The sequence below is a fragment of the Nyctereutes procyonoides genome, unplaced genomic scaffold (genome assembly GCF_905146905.1).
Source record: "Nyctereutes procyonoides isolate TBG_1078 unplaced genomic scaffold, NYPRO_anot_genome, whole genome shotgun sequence".
Lineage (NCBI taxonomy): Eukaryota > Metazoa > Chordata > Mammalia > Carnivora > Canidae > Nyctereutes > Nyctereutes procyonoides.
In genome coordinates, this window is record NW_026575122.1 from 25,692,820 (window position 1) to 25,715,609 (window position 22,790).

General features: G+C 40.8%; 1 protein-coding gene across 10 annotated transcripts in view; it reads left to right on the plus strand.

The window, feature by feature from the left end:
* ANKS1B (ankyrin repeat and sterile alpha motif domain containing 1B) overlaps positions 1 to 22,790 on the plus strand; it is a 1,038,970-nt gene that overhangs the window by 730,820 nt on the left and 285,360 nt on the right. The gene's annotated exons all lie outside the window — the stretch shown is intronic.

Here is a 22,790-nt window from a genome sequence, read left to right on the forward strand (position 1 = left end):
ATAGTTAGAAATAAAGCAGAAAATGTAGGTAGGGTCAGTTTGTGTCAGGCCAAGGAATTTGGAATTTGTTCTGTAGGCACTAGGGAACAGACATGACTGGACTGCTTTAGGCCAGTCCATTTTGGAGGCAGTATACAATAGGAATGAGAAGAAGGGAAAGTTGAAGTAGGGTCAACCAGCTGGGAAAATATTCAGGGGGCAAGACTGAAAACAGATGAACTGTTCTACTTGCATCTAGGTACATGAACTTCTCATATATTTTATATTCTTCTCTGCTCTTTTCCTTTCTAATGAGGCTGTAATTTCTCCTCAGAATGAGAAAAATAAATAGTAATCACTGTTTCTAAGAAAATGATGTAATGAAATTTGCCAACTGACAGTGAACTGAGTGTCTACTGATAGAAACTTAACACTTTTGCAAATTCAAGGAGAGTCACATACAAAGGAGTTTGATCGTGCAATTTTCTACAGTAAAAGGAAAAGAATAAAGTGGCCTTCGAACTAATTCCAGAAGTAATTATCATAAGCGTACTATTTATCTCACTATTTTTGTATCTAACAATATTACTTCTCAGCAAGTTTGCTCTTCATTCTCTGCAAGGACTTCTCCATTGCTCCACCCCCAACACCCAGCCCAGTGTGCAGCACATGATAGGCACTCCATAAATCAGTAAGTGACTACCCTTGTCACAAGCCTGCCTGTCATTTAAAGTTCATTCAAATAGTTCCACATCACTTCCTTTGTGAAACTTTCCATGAAAGGCAACCACTTCTCTCACCTTGGTAATTTTCACCCTCGTCCAAACCAACCACCATTAACTGGACTACCACATGGGTTTTAATCTATCATCTCTAGGTTAGACTACTGGAGTCAATCTCTCCTTGGTTCTCTCTGGCTTGGGTAAATTCATAGATACCTAATCTCTGTCTTAGTTACCTTCTTATTATTCTACATTTGAATTTCCACACAGCATCCAGAATGAGCCTTCTTAGATGTAAATCAGATCATGCTACACCGTTTTTAAAGTCTCCAGTGGATTCCCTTCTCACTTAAAATAAAATCTTTATCATAGCCCACAAAAGTCAGTAGGATCTGGCCTCTTCCGACACCTAAGACCTCATCTCTCACTCTCCCATTTTCCTAAACTCTAGTTATATGGTTTCTTTCTGTTCCAGAATATACCAAGCTCATTTTTGCTTCAAGGCCTTCCCACACTGGTCTCTCTGCCTGGAAAGCCTTGTATTCAGATATTCATACACCTCCCCCACCAAACATCATCAAATCTCTACTCAGCTGCTATCTCCTCACCAAAACCTTCATGACCTCAAAGTCACATTCCTCACATATCCCCACTGTCCTTCATGTCACTCCACTTTAGTTTCTCTATGGCACTTAGGGTTACCTGAAGTTACATCATTTATGTGTTTGTTTGTTTTTTTATTTTCCATCTGCCCCAAGATGCAGGGTCCATATGCTCAAGGACCTTGAGTGTCTTCTTCCCTTCAATATACGCAGCCCCCAGAGCAGGGCCAGTCACATTACAGGTAGCCAAAAATGTTTGTAGAAGGCAGTAATCCACTGCTGTCTCTTTCCTCTGAGATTTGATAGCGCTACTTGTTCTGAAGGTACTAATAATACTCTTACCACTTCTGCCTTAGAAACATCCTAAAGGCAGAGGCAGTATCACATCCATCCTTGAACTTCCCAATGTGCTTAGCTCAATACATGCACATTAAAAGAATGAAAGAATGAGTGACTGAAATGAGTATTTTCCTCACGTGATTCAAATATACCTTTTTTCAAATCAGAGTGCCTCAATTTTAAGATATATCTGTAATCATGCATATGCCATTTGATAATGAGAAATAGAAGAACCTGAACTCAGAGTTATTTGGAGAATAAACAGAGTGTTTATTTTTAAGACAGAATATCATTCCCATTAAAGAAAACAATATAACAGAAACAATACAAAATTAAGCTTTTATCAAGAGGCTGATGAGAAAGTGCTTACTATGCACCCAAATGAATAGAGAATATATAAAAACATCCAAACACGTGTTCAGCAGCACAAACAGAATGTTATAATGCTACAAATTGATGCTTTGCCTTCTTAGGTAATGAGCCCAATCTTCAGATGGTTAATAGTGTAATTTTACTGCCAGCACATTCATTTGCATTCACTCTAACTTTGCACTGCTGCAAAAGGGACACAGTGTCTCTTTGTTGTGTTTATGCAATTTTAGTCTTCCGAATATCTGTGTTCTTCATCTGTCATGGAAAATATCCCATGATTGCTACCTGAAATCCTTTAATTAGCATATTGTGTTTTGGAATCCTTGAGATTGTTCTTAAACAGAGAAAAGGTGGTTTGCTAAATGCAATCTTGATCTGTTAGCACACTTCAAAGCATGTTTTTCTTGCTTTATTTGTATTTGTTGTTTCAAGTTTCGAAGACGAAAGTTTATTCCCTTGGTAAGAATAGGTTTTCTGTAATATGCTCTTTTTAATATCGAAATATTCACCAATGCAAAGGTCTGCATGTTCTCAAATAAATTTGATGTGTCAGACACTGGAATACATTCTATGTGTTCTAAGCATAGACATAGTTTGAACAGTAAGCACTTTAATTCCTCTCTTCCACTCATTATTTCCCTCTGTCTTTTGTAATGCTCAACCTTTAGTACCAAAGCTCAAATTACCCATACCCATTTTCACCCAGTATCCATTTTCCTCACTAACCCCAGTGCAGTCTTTTCTGAGGTCTAAAAGTTTCCCAGAACTTTTGAAGATCAAATTTCACCCATTTCTCTTTTTAAGATAGGAAACATACCAAACACTTTGTGAGAAGGTGGCTTATTTCTTACTCTGGTAGAAACTGCAAACATATTGGACTTTTTCTGTCCCTTAGACTTGGGGAAATAATCTTATTACTTGTGTGCAACACGTAATTTACCTTTTTCCAGGTGAGAATTCCATATGACCAAGTATTGGGATAATCCTCTTTAAAAACGCATTATGTCTTTTGTCCTTTGACAATATGTCATTTGGAAGTCAGTAATTCAAAGCATTTTCATTTTAAAACTTTGTAAGACTTGTGTCAAACCCCCTATTGCATCTGCTCTCTTAATCTCTCTCCTCCTGAATTGAAAATGTATTTCGACACACTACTAGCTTTTTTTTTGGTCACATGCTCACTTCTTTTTCAATATTTCCTTTCCTAATATTTTTATGCTTTTTGTCTTTTGATTTATTGAGTAGTGGTTTATATTTGCTATCCCCTTTACTTTGCTCCCACTGATCCTCCGACCTACTTGGGTCTAATTAGTTCCTCTGCTACCTTAGCACTGCTTAGTTACAAGCAGTGTAACTAAGTAACCAGTAACCAGTAGGGAAGAAAGTCCATATGCCCCTTTCCACCTTACCCCACTTCAGCTTCAGTAGGTTCCTATACTCATGTCAGATGCCAATATTGTCTTCTTCTGGCTTCCTCATTACCTGGTTATCTTCTTACCTCTTGGATGCTCTCCTTTCCTGCTCAATTTCCTCAGTTAAATGTTAGAGTTCCTAAAAACTCAACTATATTTGATGTCTAGGAAACATTGTTTATCACAGGATTCTTGCATCAGAATGCAGTTTCTGGCATTCACAGTTTTGCTCATCATTGCTAGCCTACTTCTACTTTACTGCGTAATGAACATTTACATTTCAGCTGCTCATTATTTCTAACTTCAGTTCAATTTAATCAGTATTTGTTGGGCTACATACTTTCAATTATTTTTCACTGAATGACTCTGAACAACTCTGGTTGGATTAAATTACCCCCTTTCCTATTCTCAGTTTGAGATTTTGGTTAGGAACAAAAACAAAAAACAGAGTTATCTGTTATTCCCATAGAAAAACAAGATTGTATGTTAGTTATGTATTGCTATATAATAAATTACCCCAAACCTTAGTGTCATATAAAAAACAGCACCTATTATCTCAGAGTTTCTGAGGGCCGAGAATCCAGGAGCAGCTTAGCTGGGTCCTTGGTTCTGGGTCTCTCACAGGGCTATACTCACTCAAGACCCAAGTGGGAAGGACCCACTGCCTAGCTCACTCACACGGTTGTAAGCAGGTTTCTGTTCCTCAGGGGTTTTTGGACTGAGGCCTCAGTGCTTCACAGCTGTTGGCTGAAGGCTTTCTTTAATTCCTTGTCATGTGGATCTCCCCATAAAGTATCTCACAACAGGCATCTGGCTTCAAAAGCACAGCAAGTGAGAGGTCAAGAAAGGGCTAGGGAAATGGAAGTCAGAGTCTTTGGTAACATACCATCCTTTTGCCATATTCTCTTCATGAGAATCAAGTCACTAGATCAAGTTCACATACAAGAGGAGGTTTTTACAGATACAGTAAAGACCTAGAGGTGGGATCGCTGGGGGACCAGCTCAGAATTCTGCTCACTACAAATACACTTTATAATGGTCCACTTTACAGTCTAGTTACCATGTCTACATTTGTGATTAAAGTGGAATAACCTATCAGCAGTAACAACAAAAAAGGCTTCTTTAATTTCCATGGGCCATCCTCGTGGGACTATGATATGCACCATTAGGTGATTTAGAAGCCACATTTGCAGTCACCACTCAAAAAAGAGGCACATGTCTCTGGTCTGTAGAGTTAGGTGTGAAATAGCATGATATGACACAATACACAAATTCAAGACACTGGAGATGTGTCAATTACACATAAAGACTTCACGATCTAAACACCACTGATAAGTGATGCACACAAATCAGCAATCCCATAAAACATTATACATTTTTAAAACATGTTCATTCTTCATTGGTGCCTCACAACTAAAGGGAGCATATTTCCATCTATATTAGGAAAGTGAGTTGGTCAAAGTCTATAAGACATTAAGGATAAGACATTAAGGATCTCAGCAAACATATTTTTAAAAACAACAAAAGCTGGGGCGCCAGGGGGCCTGGTCAGCTAACTGTCCAACTCTTGATTTCAGCTCAGATCATGATCTCAGGGTCATGAGATCAAGCCCCACACTCAGTGGAGTCTGCTTGAGATTCTCTCTCTTCCTCTCCCTCTGTAGCAACCCCTCCCTTAAATAAATAAATACATCTTTTAAAATTTTTTTGAAAATAAAAACAACCAAAGCTAGAAGTAAAAGGGGCCATGTAACCTTAAGCCTGATCAGAACAAATAGAAAAAAGCAACAGTTGACCAAAAACTTGAGTAGGGATGTAGAGAGAAACTGGCAAGGATTGAGAACTCAAACACTTTTAAAAACAAGACATTATGGAGTGGCAGAAATGGTGGCAAACTGGAGAACACAAACCCTGACCTTCAAAAAAAATACTACTTTTGTTTCCAAATACTCTTTTAATAAAACAAATCACTAAGTACCAGAGTAAGTTATAGCTGTTACAATTAGAGATTTATTTCAGAGCTCAAAAGGAATACTATGGATGTGACATTATCTCAGTTTGGCTTCTTATCCAAAACTACGCCCTTAAAGACATTAGTTCTTTCGAGTTCCTTAAAATTCAAAAGTATATTAGTTCTAGTCTTGAGGTTGATGAATATGTGTATACGCTTTAGGGGGAAAGTGTTAACGAATGTAATTTCTTTAAAAGTCTAGAAAAGAAGGTTCAGTTTTATTTCCCTGTCACTTAGAAAAATGATAGAAGCTCATTCCTGTTTCTTCTGCTATTTTTCAGAAGGGCAATGACAAAATGTAGGCTGCAGGCTCAGAAGCTCTCAAGGTACTTTTGACAGGGTAACTTTTCATTCTCCCATGCCATCACTCATTCTCCATCTACCCTCATTCTTTTACTTGTATTTCTTTGTTTTTCCCAACTGGTATCTTAAATTTTGTGCCACTCAATGGTGACCTACAACCCTATGAACGTCCGGTTAAAGATGTACCCTTAAACAAAATCCCACACACATACATGCGCGATTAGCATTAGGGGCCCTAACATAAAGCTAATTCACAGTTGGACCCACCGTCCAACTGAAAGCATAGGGTATTCTATTTCCTTTAGGTCTGACTCTGCATGAGACAAACTGTGGTGTTCTGAGAGTCCTTTCATGTTCCATTCAGTTCTGCAAATATCTTATGATTCTGCGACAAGCAGAGATGCTCACTTAGATAAGTTAGGTCAGTGTAAAAGCTTACGTATTTCTCAGGAGAAGTGTTGATGCCATTGGACAATTGGGGAAAAAAGACAGACTGACCTTAAAGTAAAAAACTTAGGTAATTTCTAGTATATAATTTCTAGTATATAAATCAAGTGACAGCAAGTCATTCAGATCTTTTCTATTATTTCTTAGCCTAGCAACCCTGATAGCCTGCATTCTTCTAGAGTGACCTCTTGCCCATACCTCATGCTTTCTATTTACTCATGGAGACCAATAACTAGTCTGTTGTTTAGGAGTACATTGGGAAAAGGAATGGCTGGTGTTTATAACGTTCCCTACGCCCTCTGAAATCACAAAGCCCGGGACATACAGAATACAAAATAGCTAGAGCTATTTGCATAGATATCCAAAGAACCACTGAGTGTGAGAGGAAAGGGGTTCCAACATACTTACCAATGCTCTCTTTCAAGATTTTTCTGCATTTTCAGAAACCAAGATGACTGCTGCATTCTCCCTAAGCTAAAGGGGAAAGGCCTTTTAATGTTTTCTTTTAAATGAATTTAACTTGGAATAGTTTATTATGTAGACTAGAGAGCTGAAATATCATTTTTAGCTATAATCCCCCCCCCTCCGATATTTATAGAGAAATAGGGGAGGAATTCTGCAAGTAAATAGGTTTTGATCTATTGCCATCTCCAGCAGCTGTCATCCTTCAGTTTTGAGGAGTTCACCCCCATTTAATAAAGAACAATGGCTCGCTTGAAGTAATACCACAATCAGTAGGAACAGTAGAGGAACTTTAATATCTGGGTACTTTCCCTTCCTTACATAATTCTTCCAAGAAGATCACAATTAAGAGCTTCAAAAGACCTTAAAACAGCCAGCTCAATATCTCTCCTGAGTCTTTCACATGTGAGGAAACCAAGTCTAGGTCATATTAAATGACTTGCCCTGAGGCAGATTGTTTCTTAGCAACAGAAGTGAAACTAAATCCCAAGTGTCCGTGCTCAGGACAATTGCCTCCCAGGTGAATTCTGTGCTATATCAGAGACCCAGAACTCTGAGGATCCTTGTGTATTTGGGAGAGAAACTCTAAAAGAACAGGAAAGTGCCAAATGATTAAACATAAGAAAAAGAATGTTTTGTAACATCAGCAGGCCTTTTTTTAAGTTTCAGGCTTTTTGTAACCTCCATACATCACTAAAGTCTCTTTTCAAGGCTAGAAGGGAAGGATTGTGCCAGAGATCCAAAAGCTCTAGAAAAGTAGGAAGGAAACAGAGAAAAGAAGAAAGGCAGACACTGACGATGTCAGTTGTCCAGTGGCCACTGGGAGTCAAACCACTTGTTTACCCTTGAAGGTGACTTTAGAAAAGCTTTACTAACAGTAGTCCTTGCTGTTTCATAGAAGGAAAAGTATAATGGAATAAAATAAAATAAAAAAACTGAAATAATATTATTTATTTTCTTCTTTAATCTGGATATAAAGGATGGAAAGATGGGCAAGAGAGAAGGGCACTTTCTAGGAGAGAATGAAGATACAGCTTTAGAGCATTAAGCTCCATGGAGTTGACATTTTTAGAAGAATCAGCCAGGAAGCAGCATGGTGTCATGGTTGGGAACATGGCCAGACTCCCTGGGTTTGATTTTACCTACTTCATAGGGGTGTTGTGAGACTTCAATGAGTCAGTATTTGTAAAGTACTTAAAATGGAGCCTGGCATATCATATGTTCTATATTTATGTTTACTAAATTTTTTTTTTAATTGAAGGTGAACCAAGAAAAAAGTGAGGTTCCCTCATACCATTATAAATTACTACTCCAAACATATACAATAAGCCAAGGGAATCTCCTTTTATTCATTCAATAGATATATTATGAAATACCTGCTGCATGCCAGCTACTCTTCTTCCAGGTGTTGAGGATTTGATGTTAAGAAACAAAACCTACCAGGTCACCGTCCTCTTGCAGCTTACATCCTAGAAGTGGGGAGTGAAGACTAAAAGAACATATACATTAACATATGTAGTTTCAAGTAATGATAAGCACTATAGAAAAATTAATTAAACAGGGAATAGAGTGAAGAGAATGTACGAATGCATTTTAATTCTGGGTGGGCACACTAAGATTCCCACCCAGGCAGTTTACCTGGGGTTCTTTACCACCTCACAGTGTTGTCGAAACACTATATTTCAAAGCACAATATGGATACTGAGGGGATATTGAAATGACTATCCTAAACACTCCAGGTAAGGCACCTTCAAAGAACTTGGAATTTGGCAAAAATGAACTCTCCTGAGCTTTTAATGTAACCTAATTTAATACCAGTTTACCCACCCAATACTTGTGTCATGCGGGCAGATTGTTAAACTCTGTAGTCCTCAGTTTCCTCATCAAGGAGATGGAGATGGTAATAGAGCCTGCCATGTGAGGTTATGGTGAGTTACAAGTTTAAAAGTCCCTAAGAGGTGCCTGGCGTTTAGAAGCACTAACTTAATACTAGGAATAACCACTTGTAATTGTTCAGTAATGCTCATTAAATTAACAAAACTCAATGAATTATGGACATTGCTCTTACCTTAACAGTAACAAAATGGACTACTTCCTAACATAAATCTAAGGCTAAAAATAAATGCCCACGGCTGTGTTGCACAGTGAGCTTTCCGTTCTTGCTTTTGGATTTCTCACAGCACAGATTATTTGTTTTCTAGATAAAATGAGGGCCAAACTTTTGAATCTGATCATTATCCACTAAATTAATTTTTTTTTTACCACATTTAGGATTACTGTTTAACCCATCAGGACCTATAAGAAATGGTGTTTAAAATCATAACCTCCCTATCTCAGAAATTAAATGAATAAACATAATACTGAGAGGGCATACTGACTGCATCCCTTAGGGGTAATGTAATCAGTTCCCTACACTAAGTGACAAATGACAGGGGAGTCATTTGAACAGCAAGGGCTCCATAAAGGTATGTGGCATACAGTGGCACAGGAGTGAACCAAGAAGCTGAATGGGCTGACCCTGACAGTGCAGTTCCATTAAATTGCTTAAGGCATTGTGATTTCATAGAAAAGCAAAGCTATGTAAATTAATAGACATCTAAAAGAACACATCTGGGGTGCCTGGGTGGCTTCCTCAGTTAGGCATTGAACTTTTTCTTTTTTTTTAAGATTTTATTTATTTATTCATGAGAGACGGGGAGGGGGGCAGAGACACAGGCAGAGGGAGAAGCAGGCCCCATGCAGGGAGCCCGACGTGGGACTCGATCCCTGGTCTCCAGGATCACACCCTGGGCTGAAGGCGGTGCTAAACCTCTGAGCCACCTGGGCTGCCCAGGCATTGAACTTCTGATCTTGGTTGGGGTCGTGGTCTCAGAGTCATGGGATCGAGCCCCAGGTGGGACACCACGCTCAGTGCAGTCAGCTTGAGTTTCTCTCCCTCTGCCCTTCCCCCTGCTCACATGCATGCTTTTTCTCTCTCTCTCAAGGAAAGAAAGAAAGAAAAGAAGGAAAGAAAGGACATATTCACCATTTTGAATCAGCCATTTCCCCGCACACACATCCTTTACCATATAATTGAATTAAGTGCTAATTTAATAGTTGAATATAATTTAGCTCTATTTTTCATTTTTTTATCAATAGCGCTCAAGTGAGAAGCCTTCTTCAATTTATGTCTACAAATGCATTGAGCATCTATGTACATTTCAGGCACAATACAAGGAGAAAAAAGGATGAAATTACACAGTATCTGCCTTCAAAGAGATTATACTCTAGCAAAGGAGGTTGAACCAAAACCCACGCGATTCTACAAAGCAGAGCATAAATGAGCTATAATAAAAGTAAAAAATTAAAAAAAGTAAAAAATTATAATAATAATAATAATTTTTTTAAAAGCAAGCTTTGGATGTTAAATGTAAGGGAAGGTCTCTTATGTACAGGAAATCAGGAGTGGGTTCCCGAAGGAAGAGACAGGTGAATGGAAAAGCCATTTCTATGCACCTTAAAAACTGCTGAGGGGAGTGTCAAGATTGTTAACGGTACTCTGAGCAGAAAGCAACCCAGAACATTTGCTCACTTGTTCAGGTGAATAGCTATGCCATTTGTTTCTCATTTGTGACAACCATCCTCTGAAATACAGCCCATGCCATTAATCCAGCTATGGATTTCATCCATCACTTTGCCCTTCGACCTATAGTAAGTCAAATACTTAGAACCCTAGCAGGTACGTACAGCTTCATGGAGTGGACTACACTAGCAACAGAATTCATACTCTCCTACCCTAGGCTAAGCATTCTTTCATTACCTGGTATTTCCCTGTGATAATTTTCTTTGTCGGCGATTAATGAGATTTTAGATTTCTGTCTTTTGATTTTGGGTTCTAAACTGATGGTTGATTTGTAGACCCATCGTGAAGACAGGAGAACTGCCCAAGAATCCACATGGTGTTCCTGAGCATTTTCAGAGACATACTTCAGACAAACACCTACGTGAAACAGCCCACACTTAAAGAGAAATCTTCTGCATGCCACGCACCATTGTAGGTGTTATTAGGTTAACTCCACATTAACTCATTTAAATCTTAAAATTAATTAACTCTCTCCATCAAAGAAACTGAGGCACAGAAAGTAACATTCCTAAGGTCCCAGAGTTAGTAAATGACTGAGTCTGAATTGGAACCATGTAGCCTGGCTCCAAAGTCTGTTCTCTCAGGTGCTTTCCTCTGCTGCCCCTATCACCAGAGCATCACGTGTCTCTGGTCTGTGGCTCCCCCTTTGGACAAATGACTGGCTATTGTCATTGTCTTCCACAGACCTAGCATCTTCTGTTTTAATAAGAAGTTCAGCCTTTTTTTTTTTCTTAAGTTAACAGGTAACTTCTGCTCTTACCAGAGAAAATGAGCATTCAGTAAACTGCCAGATTCCTTCCTTCATGTCTTGCGGAGAAAATACATCTTAGCTTTACTTGTTCTACGAATCTGTGATGGCATAGTGCTAACTAGATATACTTTAGGTGATCTTTAAGTTTATAATCTATGAACCACATGCACCATCAGTTTTAACTCCTTAAGTCCTTCTTTACTTAGGGGCCACTGCTTGTTGGGAAAGGGTCATATGTACAATTTTCTAATACTAAGAGACAAATATGTTGTAGAAATATTTGAATGTGAGATTTTCTCCACAAATGTACAAGAGATTATTGCATAGATGTAGAGGAGATTGACTTCCCTGCCTTTCACCCCTGGGACTCAATCACGTCATCATCTATAATCATTGCTGGTGTCCACTTTTGACAGAGCATTTTTCACTTTTCTAAGTGCTACTGATGTAGATGCAAAGTAACAATTGACCTTACATCCCGAGAGTTTCGCTTCCCCAGTAGGATTGGAACCAGAGGAGGGAGGGATAGGGCAACTCCAGACACGTGATGTCTGCAAACACCCATGTGCCCAGATGCCTATCAGTGAATCTATGATTCATACATCCATTCAATCAGTCAGTTCATTTTGGCCCTATGCTAGCATCAGAGATGAAGATGCAAAGCTGGATAACATTTGGTCCCTGCCTCAAGGAGTTCTACCTACCTTGGGACACAGGCAAACATGTCCAAGACTAAACTACTCTGTGGGAAAAAAAAAAAACTGCTTAGGGAAGAGGGAAAGCTAAATATATGAGAGTCAAGCAAGGTGTTCTGGGTAGGTAGAGGATGCTTGAGCTGAATCTCAAAGAATTAGTAAGTATTTTTAGCTAAATAGAGCATTTGAAGGAGCCACTCCAGAGGACGCTGCCCGTGCTCTTGTTAGGTCTAGAGACAGTAAGGAGAAATAGATGCCCGTGCTCATCCATTCTCTGTCTCTCATGGCCTCTTTGTCTCCCTGTCTATCTTTCTATCTCTATCTCTCTCTCCATCTCTTGTGCCATGTGCCCTCACTTTCCTAGAGAGGAAGAAAGAGAGAGAGAGAGAGAGAGAGAGAGAGAGAAGAGAGGAGAGAGGAGAGAGATTCACTTCCTGCCCCATATAGTAACTGTAAGAGAAACTATGGAAGAGTTTGGAATCTATGGAATCTCCCCAAATTTCTCCAATCCACTCAAGTTTGTTTTCTTTTCTGGAGCTTATAAAAACATTGGCACTTAATTATTTTCTTATATTTAAGTTTATACTCAAGGAGATTACATATTCCTGGAAGGAAGGCAACCTTAGTTCCTTTTATATCTTGATAATTCCTAGGGTGATGCGACATATATATTCTGTGCATAAAAACTCTTGTTGAATTAAATAAATAATATCTACTAACCCTGTTGTTCAGAGCTGACTCTCTACTGAGGATTCACCTGAGTACAGGTGAAAATTCTAAGTCACTCCAATGTCTGGGGTAATTAAAAATTCTGAACTGACCCCCAAAAAATCAATCTAAGATTATGAGTCTAGAAACATTTTTACATGGACCAAGACACTGTTTATTGTGACTGCTGTTCTCAACCTAATGGTAGTGAAATAGTTCTCAGATTATTTGCTCACTACAAATGTAGAAGGGGTTCTCAGCAACCCTGGCCAGGGTTTCAAAACAGGGTCACACTTCTCTGTGTGTTCTAGACCTTGCTGAAATGCCTCCTGTGTCTCGCACCCCCCTCCCCCCGCCCCGGTGCGCCATTAACCAGACCACTCACTGACTGCATGACATCTGCTCTTTTCTGCCTCTCTTGCTCTAGCTTATCACCAGACCTTGGAACGGTGCCAGCAGGACTTTACCAAAAGTGCTCCCAGAGCTGTGAATAGCCACAGAGGGTGCCAAATCTGCTATAAATGACTGCCAAAGCCTGTTTCATAGCTGCAGGTGCCCAGCGTGTCATAGGTACTGATGTTTGAGCTGCTGGCCACAATGCCCAGTATGTCCCCATCATAAGCACTTTAACCAGTGCCAACTGAATGTTCCGCCAGTGCCACTGGAGCCTGCCAATATGGGCACCATCACCGAGCGTGGGTGCCCAATGTTGAGGGCACTGGTGTCTAAAACATAGCACCATCTCTGCTTGTTGATGAAGCTGCTGGTGCCAGTTATGCTGACTTCTTTTCTTCCCAATGTCCCCAAAATGTTTCATGATGCAACTTTTTTTTATTGAAGCTTCTTCTTCTCCTTCAGAGTGATCCCTGGGAGCCAGGCCAGGGCCTAGTTAGAGTGCCAGATCCTGAAATCCATCCAGAGTCACACATTTCCCTATGACACTTGCCTATGGTCCTATGAATCGATTACATGTGCATTGGCCGCCTTCTCTGAGCAGAAGAGTCTTTTGAGGACTCTGGGTTCCTCCTTAAAAGCAGACCCATTCAAGACCAAACTTGCAGTTGTCCATACATTTCCACACATGACAGGTGGACATGGTTCTCTTCAAGCTGAAACTCATGCCAGACAGCTAGCCATCAAGCTGACAGACTCCTGGTCTATGTTAGAGAACAAGGAACATTTTTTCTTCTTCTTTTTTTTTAATTAATTTATTTTTTATTGGAGTTCAATTTGCCAACGTATAGCATAACACCCAGTGCTCATCCCATCAAGTGCCCCCCTCAGTGCCCGTCACCCAGTCACCCCCACCTCCCGCCCACCTCCCTTTCCACCACCCCTTGTTCGTTTCCCAGAGTTAGAAGTCTCTCATGTTCTGTCTCCCTCTCTGATATTTCCCACTCATTTTCTCTCCTTTCCCCTTTATTCCCTTTCACAATTTTTTATATTCTCCAAATGAATGCAACCATATAATGTTTGTCCTTCTCCGATTGACTTATTTCACTCAGCATAATACCCTCCAGTTCCATCCACGTCAAAGCAAATGGTGGGTATTTGTCGTTTCTAATGGCTGAGTAATATTCCATTGTATACATAAACCACATCTTCTTTATCCATTCATTTTTCGATGGACACCAAGGCTCCTTCCACAGTTGGGCTATTGTGGACATTGCTGCTATGAACATTGGGGTGCAGGTGTCCCAACGTTTCACTGCATCTGTATCTTTGTGGTAAATCCCCAGCAGTGCAATTGCTGGGTCGTAGGGCAGGTCTATTTTTAACTCTTTGAGGAACCTCCGCATAGTTTTCCAGAGTGGCTGCACCAGTTCACATTCCCACCAACAGTGCCAGAGGGTTCCCCTCTCTCCACATCCTCTCCAACATTTATTGTTTCCTGTCTTGTTAATTTTCCCCATTCTCACTGGTATCTCATTGTGGTTTTGATTTGTATTTCCCTGATGGCCAGTGATGCGGATCATTTTCTCATGTGCTTGTTGGCCATGGCTATGTCTTCCTCTGTGAGATTTCTGTTCATGTCTTTTGCCCATTTCATGATTGGATTGTTTGTTTCTTTGATGTTGAGTTTAATAAGTTCTTTATAGATCTTGGATGCTAGTCCTTTATCTGATACATCATTTGCAAATATCTTCTCCCATTCTGAGGGTTGTCTTTTAGTTTTGTTGACTGTTTCTTTTGCTGTGCAAAAGCTTCTTATCTTGATGAAGTCGGAATAGTTCATTTTTGCTTTTGTTTCTCTTGCCTTCATGGAGAAAAAGGAACATTTTATTTTGTGTTACAGAAAATTATCCACAATCTGACCACTTACCACCTCTGCTCTCACAGCCTGTCCAACCCATTAGCCTCTCTCTCTCTCCTGGATTACTTACACAGCCTCTGAGTAGGTCTTCCTCCTCCTATTCCTGCCTCCCTATAAACTACTCTCAACACAGCAGCCAGTGTCTCCACTGAAATGTGAGCTAAACCATGTCACACTTTAGCTCACATCTGGCACTGGCTCCCTGTTTCTCTCCAAATGAAAGCCAAAGCCTTCCAAGGCTTCAGAGCTTCACTTTCTCTGTCCCCTAAGTACCTCTCTGACCTGCTTCCCACTATTCTCATCCTGCACACGCTGCTGTAATCCCCTTGGTTTCCTTCTATTCCTTGAACAGACACAATCTCACTCCTTCCTGAGGGCCTTTGCCTTCCCTGGTCCCTTTACCTGGAATCCTCTCCCCCAGCCATTTTACCATCCTTAAATCTCTGTTCAAATCTTGCCTTCTGAATGAAGCTTCCCCTAACCACCCTGTTTATTCTGCACATCACAACACATCAATTACAGGCATAATTTCTTTATTTATTATGCATGTTAACAATTCTTTGTCTCCCCCACTAGAAGGTAAGCTCCACAAGGACTGGCGCTTTTACATGTTTTGTTGACTGTTGCATACAGAACACTACCTAGAATATAGTAGGCATGCTATAGGTATCTGAGTGAAAAAATGAATGAGTAGATGAGTGGATGGATGGATAGATGATGGATGGATAAATGTGTGGCAGGTCCCCAATTCTGTAATTCCTATACTGATTTTTGGCCACCATGTGAATGACATCCTTTGTCTTCCCTACCCAGTCAGAACATAAGTCACTCATTTGTATACTGCTAACTTTGGGTTTATGGTACATTTATCTATTTGAAGTACTTCTGTAGGTGATGTTATTATGCACATGCCTGGAGGCTCCAAGAAAGGACATGGTTTTTAGATATCAAATATATAGAATTGGCATTCAGAACATTCATTATTTTCTGAAGACTCAAGTTTGGGGAATTTTGTTGTTGTAGCTGTTGAGACTAATAACATGCAAACAATTTTCCTGACTGATAGTAGCATTTAAAATTTCTGTTTTAAGAGCAAGGCAGTGTGCTTCATAACCATTGAATATGTACATGAATGTCAGAAGATACGTACCATCAGTGGGGGAAAAAAAGTGATCCTGTATTTTTTACTAAATATAATTCACATCACTGGCAGAGGTTGAAAATGTGAATGATGGTAAGCATTGTTCAGCAGTTTATTCTAGTTGCAGTAAATCCCCTTCATCTTTAATCTGAGCTCTTGTTTTGTAAAAGAGCTTTGCTGCAATGAACTACATCAAAATAAATAGTGACATTTAACAAATGTCTAGGGTCAGCATTATCGCAACAAGGATTTTAGAAATGAAAAGGTGGTAAAAACATATTCTTTTACTGAATTAAAAAAAATGTCTTACCAAAAACTTCAGAGTGAAGTATGATAAAATCATTCAATAATACCATTCAACTCCAGTGACCATGTTTGAGTACTGAGTAGTGGTTCTATTGATCTCCTCACCATTACCCTGCAAGTCTTCTCTGGCAGATAACTGCCAGGTTCTCAGGGATGCTGCTGAGAGCAGTTACTCTGCACGTGCATAGAGATGAGGCAGAGAAGACCGTGTCTGACTCCCAGTCCACGCATACTACCTGCAAAGTGATAAAGAGATCGTTGCATAGTTGTCTCTGTTGTTGTCTTCCCCTCACACACACCCCCAACCTTGATTTATAGAGTTTGTCTGTTTGGGCAGCTTCGCTCATTTAACTTGTCGTCAGTCTAGTGCCTTTGATCGAAAGGGGTGCCCCAGAACCCCGATGGCTGGAGGCTGGACTGGTCTGGCTACTGCTTCTACTTCGTTCACCAGCCTACTACTGTGTGCTTCCAGAAGTTGATCACCCTTGTGTCTTGAAAACACTTCTCATTTATGCACACTTTCATGTCCATTGCTTCCCTTCCAGGTTACTCCAGGAGTTAAGCCTTGTCAAAATAAGGGAGATGTCAGGGCCTCTCCAGGCTAGACTTCAGTTTGTTTCTTTTGCTTATTGAAATAGAAATCACAGAGCATCATGGGACAGTGCTCGGTCCAAAGCACTTGACCTTCATTCCTCCAAAATGCAGTGCAGAGTAATATCCAGATATTACTCCTTCACTGCTCCTGCCCTGTACCTAAAGCTGGGAGTCTCCAGTGTCTGAACACTCAAGAGATGCCATGTTGGGAAGGTTCGGTCGTTGGCAGGAAAAAAATACAGTTGTTAACTGTTATCTGCAATTTTAGGTCCATAATGACATCCAACTACAATCTGCCTACAAGGCTCTGAGGGTTCACATTTCTCCCGATTCTCCTATAGAAACTGTATCCATGACAAATATGATCCAAACAAAGGGACCTTGAGCGACAGATCTGCACATGTCCCATGTCTCCCTTGCCTCCTTCATAGGTACAACCAGAGACCTATCACACCTCGTTTCCAAACAACTGTCTCAGTGTATTAATCCTTAAGTTCCCACAGAAGAAATCTCATTACACAGGGAATCCAGAGTCTCAGACTCCATGAAGGATATTTTCCCAAAGATCACCTAAAACCCCTCACCAACGAGGTGATGCACGTGGGATCACTTTGGGATCTTCAAAGGGTCGTGTGATTGTAAGGTAACATTCTTAGCATTTTTAGCCCTATCCATTCCACAGACGTGTCTCTCCGGCCAAGCTGCACTACAATAGCACTTAGATGGTGATGGATAGACTTTTTTCCGGGGCCCCATGGTCAGTGGATCTGCCTTCCTCTTTCATGCTCAGTCAGCCTTTGAAGAGCCACTGATGAAACAGCACCATGATGTCTAAGCCCAGGTCTCAAAGCCTATAGGAGATCTGATCCTCCCGCGACTCAACGGACCTGCATTTGGACTTGGCAGCACACTGCCTGCTAGCACTGCTTGTCCTGGTTTATTTTCAGAGCTGCCGTCAGTCCGAGTCCTGGGTAGCTGCGGGCTAGAGCAGAGGAGGCCAGAACAAGGAGCAGGACTAGAGGGGCACCCGATGGTAGCAGCTGTCTGTATTTCAAAAGTCCTGGGAGGGAGCATGAGAGTACGAGAGTACACCCAGGTGGGAAAAGAGAAGCCACAGTCCATTGCAGCTTCACAGACGGGTTGAAGTCACCAAGCCCGGTACATCGGGACTGTGGCCCCCCAGCACGTCTACATAAATGATAGTCAGGTCTGTATGTGTGAATCCGGGGACAGCTGCCCTGCCCACCTGAGCCCTTTGCCAGCACTTGACATGCAAGGGTCCAGCTGTCACCAAGTCCAAGCCAGGTGGCTTGTGGACCCTCACAACTGTAATGCAAAGATTATTAACCCCAGAGTTAGTCCAACTGTGCCTCTCATGCTATAATTTCCAAGACAGGCCAGCAGCAATCCTAAAGCAAAAGACAGCCCTCTACCTCATCATAATCTCCACAGCATTCTTGCACTCTTATTCCCTCATATTTCGTACCTTCCTCAGCCCCGAGTCCTCATTTCTCACTCCTTTCCATGCCTTTTCCTTGCGCTTTCTAAAACCTCCCCCTCTCCTTCTCTTCCCTTGCCAACTCCTTAAAATACCCCTGATTGCAATTTCCACTTCCTCATCTCCAACTTACACCTCAACCCCCGGCAGCCTAGCCTCAGGGCTCTTTTCTTTTACATATATATATATATATATATATATATATATATATATATATATATATATATCTTTTTTTTTTTTTATTATTCCATACAATTCTGTTGAGCTGTGTGCTGGATCCCGTGAACCCTTCTCCTGCCTCATCTCAGTAGACCTCTCTACAGCATTCCATCACTGCTGACTACACCCTCTTTGAAACTAAGTTTCTCCCATTTCCCTTTTTGTCTTAACTATTCCTTTTTGGTCTCCTGAGGATGATTCTTATCTTTCACTTTGAAAGTGTTGGTTTGTCCTCACACCACTTCTCTTCTTGCAGTACACACCCTCCGCAGGCTCATCCATGCATGATTTCAGCTCCCACTTACGATAAAAATAGCTAAGATGTATTGGGTGCTTCCGTGTGCCAAGAACGGTGTATTGTTTCACCGAATGCCTACGACTAACCCCGGAGGCAGACATCCTTATCACTCATGTGGCTAATCAGAAGACTAAGCAGCTTCCTCAAGGTCATGCAGCTAATACGTGGAGGAGCCAAGACTCTCACCTGTACTGCTTACGATGCCCAAGGCTACGTGTCTCCCCAGACTTCCCCCACCCCAAAATTTAAAGTACAGTTCCACGCAGCATCTTTAATTTCTCACGTTTCAAAATTATTCATGACATCCCAGTCTATTTTCTTTTCTTTTTCTGCTAGTAACACCACCATGTACCCGGGTACAGGTATCAAACCTAGAAACTTGAGGTTTTCCCACAATTTCCCCCTCTTATATCCTGCATAGTTATTACAAAGGGGTGATGGTGTGATGGGCAGAAAGATGCCAACAAATTAAGTTAAAGGAAATGAGATTTCTTTGAATGGCAACGCCTGTGAAAATTAATGGCTTCACAAAACAAGAGATAATGCGATATACTGTCAAGTGGAAGTGTAGGCTTCCTTACATGTTATGTATGAAATTACCTTATTTTCAATTCTGTTTGTATTAGAGGAAAGGCTAAGCCACTAGAATAGAAACCTCCATAATGTAGTGGTTTAAAGAATAGAACATTTACTTCTCCCACGTAACAGTCGAAGTAAGCAGACCAGGTTTACAAATTGGCTCTGCTCTGTGCAATTCTGGGAGGACCCAGGACCCTCCATCTGTCGCTCTGTCACCCTCTAAAGCACTGCTACTCAAGGCGTGGACCACGGACTCACTGCGTTAGCATCCCCAGGAAGCTTGTTAGAAATGCAGAATCTCAAATCCTCCCTCCAGCCTATTGAATTAGAATCTGCATGTTAACAAGATTTCCCACGTGATTCTTTCGTACATTAAGGTTTGAGAAGCATTTCCCAAACTCTAGGGTATTATCCTCCCTGTGTAGTCAAAGCTGGGCTACAGGCACTAATGTTCCAGCTCACGGGAAGACGAAAAAGAAAAAAAAAAGCAACTCTAGAGCAAGGACCCTATCTTTCAGGTTGAAGGTGACCTGATGTTTACATGCAGCACATTCACTAACTTCCCACAGGCTCAAATATGTTCTCATGGAAACAACCAGGAACAAAGCTGGTGTTGCCATTCATTCATTCAGTGTGACTTCTCTCTGGTAAGCCCCATTTCTCTGGCCAAGGGGTCTCTGTTTCAATTTTGCAATACTTTTCAGACATAAAAATATCTAATTCGTTATTGGCTTTCGGGCTTCCTTATTCCCTTGATCTAATTACCATGCCAATATGTAATGCTGACTAAACAACCTATTGTATTCAGAACTATATTTTTAAAGGGGGAGGGGCAGAGGGGGTAGGGGAGAGAGAGAGAGAATCTTAAGCAAGCTCCATGCCCAGTGCCAAACCCACCAGGCAAGGAGGGGGACTCCATCTCAGTACCTGAGATCATCACCTGAACTGAAATCAAGAGTCAAATGCTTAACTGACTGAGCCATGCAGGTGCCCCAGAACTTTTTTTTTTTTTTATGATAGTCACACAGAGAGAGAGAGAGAGAGAGAGAGAGATGCAGAGACACAGGCAGAGGGAGAAGCAGGCTCCACGCACCGGGAGCCCGACGTGGGACTCGATCCCGGGTCTCCAGGACCGTGCCCTGGGCCAAAGGCAGGCCCTAAACCGCTGCACCACCCAGGGATCCCCAGAACTATTTTTTTTTTAATTTAACCCCCAATCTGTCATAATATCTTTCCCTCTTTTTATTTATTTTTCCCATTTCTGTTGCATTCTTGCTACAGTTTTCATCCTGTGGTTTCATCACGTTGTAAAATATTACCCTTGTCTGAACAGACAAAGTTGGTTTTAGGCAGAAAGAATCATAGGCAACAACACATATGTGTCCATTCACATATGACACAGCCAGACTATTTCAAGTAAAGCTGAGAAATTAAGAGAAAATAAAACAGTAGTGATCGTGTAATCTTACAAAAAACCTTCTAGATCAATGGTTTTCAAACATTTCTTTTTAAAGCAGAGAAAGCTCTTCCTCCTCTTACCTGTGTTAAAACTCTTAAAATATGGGTCACTCTGACAGAGGTAGACTAGATGGTCTTAGAGCCTCGCCTCTGCAGCTGCCCCATAACTGGATCCCTTAAAGCCCCCAGACTCCACAGAGCCCCCACTGTCCTAGAGTTGGTAATCTCTGCCTGCTACGTGACCCACGATGTTAATGAACAGTATGCCCTCTCTGAGGTCAGATTTGCTTTGAGAGGCGAGGAAAATCAATGCCCATTTGGGCAGTGTAACAAAACACTGACAGCCACAAGGAAAGTATTTAGTAAAATGTATTAATATATCTAAATTTCTTTTTGAGACTGAAGCATCTTCCAGCTAATTCCAATTTCCATCCCAGCTTCGGTTTTTCCCGCATTTGGGGGTTCCACAAGTTGAATGAGATCACCTTGTTGGGAAGCTCTGTTAGGATTGCCTACCGCCTGCCCACCACTCTGCCTCTCAGATTACAGATGGTGCGTTAACTCCCATTCATGCTCAGCAGCACTGTAGGCCCGCAGCCCCTGGAACTCTCTGTTTAGCTCTGTCCTGCCAGGTGTCCCTGCTGGAAAAGAGGTTCATCTTGGTAATTTGAGAAAATAGTTGCAGTGTTCCTTGTGGCAGATGCCACTGACAACTCCTGAAAGAGGTGTGGATGCCATCTGACTTTCAGCCTAAATGTCCTTATTATCATTTGGGGGTTTGTTTTTTTGGGTTGTTGTTTTTTTGTTTTTTGTTTTTTTGTTTTTTAGTTTTGCCTTTGGGCTTCTTTTTTCATTACTGGATAAATAAATCTGACGCTAATTCAGTATCAACTTTAAAAAGACAGAATTGCAAAATTTAGGAATTGTGAAGGAACTTTGAGGTCATTGGCCCAAAACCATCATTTTACAGGTGAGAACACTGAAGCTTGGAGAGCTGAGGTAACTTGCCTGTAGTTACATAGCTTGTTAACAGTAGAGCCGAGGTGCTGGGCTACAGCAGCAAAGCCCAGCACATTTTGTTAACACAGCACACTACCTGGAATTGGTTCTTGGTATGTAATCATTTTAAATAGTACAATATTAATGTTAGGCATAAAAATAGCCCTCATTTTCATAATATGTAGCACAAAATACAAATGTCCTTTACTAGTGGGTGCCCATGCCACTGAAGTTAATTTGTCACTTTATCTTCATGTGTTCATTAAATTGCTTAATAAACATTTGGCAAATGCCTGCCATGTGTGGGATGCTTCACTGGGCACATAAGAGAAGACAAAGTTGGCTAAGATCTTGTTTCTTCACCAGAAGGGTTACAGTCTAAGGAAGAAGGCAGATATTCACATCTCTAGCTATAAACAGAATTCTATGCAAATTACTACAAAAATCTAGAGGAAGATATGATTAATTTTAACTTGGGAGGGAGTAAGGGTAGTACTGGAGAAGGCTTCACAGAAGAGGAAATATTTAAACAGGACCTTTTAAGAATGGATAGCATTTCAACAGGAGAACAGAGGAGAAATAGTATTCCTGACAGAAGAAATGGCAGAAGGAAAAGTATGAAGATATACTAGTTATAAAATGGATTATGGCCCCAAAAATCATACTCCTAAGATAAAGAATTACTTAGTTTATGGTTAGCAAAGATGTGGGACATAGATGTTTACTAGATGACAGCCAGAAAGCTTGGGAAGGATGTTAGTTTAGCTCAGCATCCCTAGTCTTTCTCAGTCTCGTGGAAGTGACTATGGACTCATAAATTAAAGAGTTAGGGTATTTTACACGTTACTTGGCTAGGCCATGATACCCAGATACTTGGTCAAACTCCAATCCAGGATGTCACCATGAAGGTATTTTTAAGATGAAATTAACATTTTAATCAGCAAACTCTGAGTAAAGTT